This window comes from Kogia breviceps, chromosome 12 (assembly GCF_026419965.1).
Source record: "Kogia breviceps isolate mKogBre1 chromosome 12, mKogBre1 haplotype 1, whole genome shotgun sequence".
Taxonomy (NCBI): Eukaryota; Metazoa; Chordata; class Mammalia; order Artiodactyla; family Physeteridae; genus Kogia; species Kogia breviceps.
The window spans coordinates 17,743,136-17,749,496 of record NC_081321.1 but is presented as its reverse complement, the minus strand read 5'-3'; the positions used below and the strand labels follow the sequence as shown (position 1 = coordinate 17,749,496).

Here is a 6,361-nt window from a genome sequence, read left to right as displayed (position 1 = left end):
ATTGGGGCTAGATTGTTCTCCAATTGACAAGGCCAACAAAAGGGGGAGCTTAAAGAGTAGAAGTTTATGGCTATAGCAGGAAAAGTTTTTATAAGCAAATGCCTCATATTAAAAAATTCTCCTGTGTTCAGCAAACCTTTCAGTTTCATTTCAATGAATTTTCCTGAAGAAATTAAACAATTTTAAGGAAAATTTTTATGTGTTGTAAGGTCTCCTTTTAAAAACGTATTTAGGACTTCCCTGGTGGCACAGTGGTTAAGAATCTGCCTGCCAATGCAGGGAACATGGGTTTGAGCCCTGGTCCGGGAAGATCACACATGCCGCGGAGCAGCTAAGCCTGTGTGCCCCAACTACTGAGCTTGCTCTCTAGACCCTGCGAGCCACAACTACTGAGCCCACGTGCTGCAGCTACTGAAGCCTGTGCGCCTAGAACCCATTCTCTGCAACAAGAGAAGCCACGGCAATGAGAAGCCCTCTCACCTCAACGAAGAGTAGCCCCCACTCGCAGCAACTAGGGAAAGCCCGCATGCAGCAACGTAGATCCAACACAGCCAATAAATGAATAAATAAATAAATAAAATAAAAACAAAACAAAAGTTATTTATAGTGAGGAATCTGACAAATACTCTCAGCAGGTGATTGGAATCAATACCAACAGTGATAAATCATGTTGATAGTATGTATCTTGGTACGATGTGATGAAAATAACACTTTACATCTATGGTCATTCTCCCCAAAACCCATAGCCCTAGTTTAATCATGAAAAAAGCAGGCAAATCCCAATAAAGGGACATGCTACAAAATACCTGATCTGAATTTCTCAAAACTGTCAAGATCATCTAAAACAAAGAAAGTCTGAGAAACTGTCATAGCCAAGAAGAATCTAAGGAGACATGACATCTAAAATGTGGTATCCTGGATGGGGTCCTGGAACAGAAAAAGGACATTAGGAAAAAACCGAAGGGAATGTGAACAAAGTTAATGGACTATTTTTCTGTAAATATAAAAATGTTCTAAAAATTAAAACATTTTTAAAACAAGACATTTCAATCATTCTATTATTTTATCTACATTTATCCACTGATGATGTCTGAATGGATAAGTGTAGATGCTGCTTCTCTATGCTGACAATTCTCAAATCATTATTTTTAGTTCATATTCTTCCGTGACCTACACACAAACACACACACAAATATATATATTATATATTCATGCATGTATGTGTGTATACATTGCCAGACAAAGGTCTTGATCTGAACATCTTTCAGATTTCAACGTATTTCTTATAAGAAATACTCAGTTGATGATGCTATGACAGTGTGCTGTAGGAGCATATTTTCAATGCCATATAACTATTTAATAAATGATTACAGGGTGGTTATTACATGGCACAGTTGTAGATACTGTAGACTTATATGTGAAGACATGCACATGTCCTGTTGTCAAGGAGTTTATAATCTCTTGAGGGAAGCAGACATTAGCAAATAGTCACATTATGATCTTGGAAATAAACCAAAATTTGTTCCCAACTGTACTTTACACTTATCTTTATTGTAGCACCTATCACACTTTCTCACTTATGGAGTCATGTATTTATCATTTCAACCACATTGTGCGTGTAGTATATCTTCAATAAAAGTTTGTGGAAACATCTGGTTCCTTTTTTGTTCATCTCATTTGTTGAATAATTAAATGCAGGAGAGGACTGCACTCATAGCTGTCATGTTTATGACACTGAGGGCTAAATGGTCAAGTAAAAAGCGTACAGTGGGTTTTGATTCTTTTCCAGGGTTGCACTAACTTTTGGCACAGTTTTGACTCACTGTGTCTAAGTAGCTGCTTAGTAAAAGCTGTGGTGACAACCATCCCAGTTTGCCAAGGACTCTCTTCCTCTTAGCTTTGAAAGTTCCACATCCTTGAAAAATCCCAGTCCTGGACAAACCTGAATGGTGGGTCACTATCGAAAATTATAGAGCATATTTACATCTTTCTCATTAAAAGTAACTATAAGAATAAAGTGATTCCGTGGATTTGAACAACACTCATCCTTTACGATGTGCATCTCATTGTGAACCTCTCCTTGATAACCCTCACAGCAGCCCTATGATGAAAGTAAGCACATATTATTAAGATATGGAACTGGATTTCAAACCCAGAGTTTTCCATAGCTGAGATTAAGTTCTTGGCCATGATGTTTAAATGCAATGAAATAGCAAGTCATGATGTTACTGAGTTTTTCCCAACGCTCAGCATTTCCAAGTCTACCCCAAGTCAACTACACTTATTAAGTACTCCCCCCGCTAAAAAAAATTAGCCTGTGTAAACTCTGCAGATCTGCCTTGAGAAATTAGTTTTCTCAGAACAAATATGTGTGAAGATTCTTCAGTCTAGTTCTACTGAAATTTAATCAATTTGGAGAAAAACTGACCGTTGCACTCTTGGAAGGATTGTTTGTTTGTTTGTGTAGCTTACAGTTAGCCTGCCTCTGTGGAGTGATTCTGGCTAGAGTCGCTTTCTCCAAGCATCTGATTTAAACATTTACAGTCCCTCTGATTCCACGGGCTTGGGTGAGCTTTTCCAGACAGGTTAGCGATTTCGAGTTTGGCAAGCACTTGGGCTTTTCAATCTGTTTTGAGTGAAAATCAATTTACACTCTTTGCAAACATGTGACAGCATAAATCAGACAATTGAGTTCACCCTTAAAACACAATAGGGGCTTGTTTCATTTTGCTGAGGAGATGGACAAAACACTTTCCATGAGTTTCAAACATGTCCCTTGTCATAGCATAGCAATTTGACAAGCATACTGTTCCACCATCCTTAATTCAACACATGATAAAAACAGAAGCCAGGGAGGTTAGATTATCTGTCAGGGGCAGCACACAGGAAGGCAGGAATTGAGTCAGGTTCAGAATTCACAGGTCCTAAATACACTGACCATTCTGGGCTGTTTAATACCTCCTTGGAGCACCCCTAATATCTGATGCGGAGGTCTGGCAGCATCCATTGTTCTAACTAACCTATTCAGAAAGTCTTCCCATTCAGATGTCATTTAATTAAAGATGGTCTAAAGAAAGTGGAGCTTTCAATCAAAACTCCAAAACAGTTGGTTGCTATAAAACTAATTTAAAATGGCATAAAGTGGAAAATAAAAGAGCTGGTTACAATTACACTACTTAGGCTTTGAATGGCACGTAATTCTAGTGATTAAGAAACTATTGATGTAATGTGGTTAAAAAAAAAAAAAAAACATAGAGCAAAGTGGAGTTGAAATTGGGATTGGATCATTTTTCACATCTGTCCTGGGAACACTGATAGTAGACCTAAGAGCATATTCTGCTGCAGAAAACTAACAATCACTAAAAATATAATTGTTTTGTACTCTCCAATCTTACCAGCAAGTTCTGTTTATGTCATCTCTTTGCTAAATATCTATATTCTGAAACATTCACCTATTAACTTCTCAATGCTTTGGAAAGAAATTATTTTATTCTGACTTTCTCTCCTCAGTTTCTTAGCTAGGTTTTATCAAAGTAGACCTTGTGTTTTTCATGACAGGAGACTAAATTTCTCGTAGATTTTAATGATTTACCTCATCCCCAAACATCTGGAAAATCCTGTAAATTTGGGGGGATTATTTTTTCTTTCTATTTTTGTTTGTGTTTCAACCTGTCAGAACGCTCAGTATGAAGGACTGTGAGGTGAGCTTTTGTTTGGGGAAAACTACTTAAAATTTGAGCTAGACCAGAGAGCAACTTTGCCCGGAAACAGGGTCTTCAGCTAAGTGTGGACACTTAACATATTTTAGCTGTGATACTGAATCACTGTGACCATCTTCTCCAAAATGAGAATCATTGACTAAAAGAGGCTTATTCTAATGTTCAGGGCTACCACAGTGACATACTGGTACTGACAACCCTAACTGACATACCGTTTTGAGAAACTGTGGCTGAACTCATGTTACAGAAAAATCAGTCAGTATGTGGCAGATATGTTGTGGTGAACCCTACTAATTTAGTAGAAATCAAAGATATCTTATGTATGTATTTATTTTTAATTTTTTTAATTTTTAAAATTTTGTTACACAAGTTTTAAAGGTTACTTTCCACTTAAAGTTATTACAAAATATTGGCTCTATTCCCCCTGTTGTACAACACATCCTTGAGCCTATCTTATACCAAGTAGTTTATACCTCCCCCTCCCCCTCCCCTGTACGGCTCCTCTCTCCCCCCCCACCCCTCTCCCCAACCACTAGTTTGTTCTCTATAGCTGTGAGTCTGCTTCTTTTTTGTTCTATTCAGTAGTTTGTCATATTTTTTAGATTCCACATATAAGTGATATCATACAGTATTTGCCTTTCTCTGTCTGACTTATTTCACTTAGCGTAATACCTTCCAAGTCCATCCATGTTGATGCAAATGGCAAAATTTTGTTGTTTTTTTCTTGCTGAGTAGTATCCTGTTATATATGTATATATCTCACATCCTCTTTATCCATTCATCTGTTGATGGGCACTTAGGTTGTTTCCTTACCCTGGCAATTGTAAATAATGCTTCTATGAACATTGGGGTGTATGCCTCTCTCTGAATTAGTGTTTTTGGTTTTTTTGGATATATACCTTGGAGTGGAATTGCTCGGTCTTATGGTAGCATTTTAGATTGATATTGGGAGCCTGACGACAGATGAAACTTCATAAAGTATAATGACATTTAGTTTAGAACAATGATTTACTTTAGCAACTCAGACCCATTCAGACCCGGGTCTATTTGTATATTCATCTCCATCACCACAACCTGATTCTTTTTTTTTTTTTTTAAACACCTTTATTGAAGTATAATTGCTTTTAAAAATATGGAACGCTTCACGCATTTGAGTGTCATCCTTGCGCAGGGGCCATGCTAATCTTTTCTGCATCGTCCCAATCTTAGTATCTGTGCTGCCGAAGCAAGCACCACACCCTGATTCTAAACGACAGAGCCACTGAGACATATTGGGAGGCACTCCAAAGCATCCAAGTGCTTTTTAAATTTAATTGAATGATAAAGCTTCAATGAGATGGCTGGGAACATTTTAAAATATCTCCACATGTTTTCTAAACCTGAGGTCCCATGGAGTATCTCCCAGATATAGCGGACATGAGTGAAGTTTAAGTCAGCCCCGAAACTTTTGAAAACCATTTCTATATTTTAAGGCAGCTTTCTGCATTATGATTCGCTCTTCTCCAAGTTTGAGGCCAGGACTTCACCTTTCTGTCTCCTTTGCAGGTGAGACACAGCCATGTAATATAGGTCCCAAGAATCAGATGGAACAAGATGATGACTTCCCTGTAGCAGAGGGCACCCCATAGTGAGGAAAGAGGCCTTCCTCATTTTTCTGACCTGTGTCAAGGAATATGGCGGAGAGGCACTGAGCTATCAGATGTAGCAGGGACAGAGGTCTTAGAAGTAGCTTTCCAAGTTTCTATGCTCATCTTCCCAGGGAAGGGGTACACTGTGTCTGTGGAAGTGGTATTATGCCTGCAAGCATTCCAGTGGCATATTTGGATTTTTTCCTGATGGTGTAGCTTCTGAGTCTAATTTGTTGGACCTTATGCAGATTAATGAACTCCAGAGTATGACAAATTTGTTTAGTGCTCAAACTAGCTGGAGTAGACTCTGTTGTTTTCAATTAAGAACCCTTACCAAGGCAGAAATTGGGATCAGAAGTGATTGTAAGCAATAGACCTTCAAGGAAATAGGAATCTGTACATTTACTGTTGGGTTTGATTGGTTTTGCAAACAAAAAAAGAAGAAGAATCCACTTCTTATTAGTGAATGGAGCTTTGGCAGCCCACAGTGAAAAGTGGCAAAACAGTTGAGAAAATTATTACTATAGTTACCTGGAATTATGTGTCCATGGAAGGAAAAATACCTTACCCTAAAACCTTATCAAGGCCATGAAGAACACTAAGGCTGCAGAGTGGAAAGAGTCTTTAAACTGCACTAGAGAACAGAAGGAAAGAGAATGATTATCTCAGACTACTAAATTCCAGCCTCAGGATGTGATCAGACCAAGGGAATGCTCCAAAAAAATCCTTCAACTAATCCATTAGGAACAGGCTATCTTCTGATACTGGGTTTCTCTTGATATCATAAAGACGCTGATCACTAATGATATCATAACTAAACGAATTGATGTTCATAATACTTTTCACTCTAAGCTACAACTTTGCAGCAGGAATAATTTTTAAGATACATTTCTGCCTCAGTCTAACAACAAGAACTAATTAAGTTCACAAAATTAGACTTTGCTTCAAGCTTGTGGTTTTCTTTCCTTTTTCTTTGAAGCCTATTTTCACATTATTCCAAGAGTCAGAATGTAG

The 6,361-nt window shown here is 37.9% G+C and overlaps 1 non-coding gene across 1 annotated transcript; it reads right to left on the bottom strand.

Annotated features, from left to right (window-relative positions):
* Positions 1–4,845: 4,845 nt before the first annotated feature.
* On the bottom strand, positions 4,846–4,952 carry LOC131767569 (U6 spliceosomal RNA). Its single transcript, XR_009338772.1, has one exon. It is a non-coding gene; the product is annotated as a U6 spliceosomal RNA (small nuclear RNA).
* Positions 4,953–6,361: the final 1,409 nt, after the last annotated feature.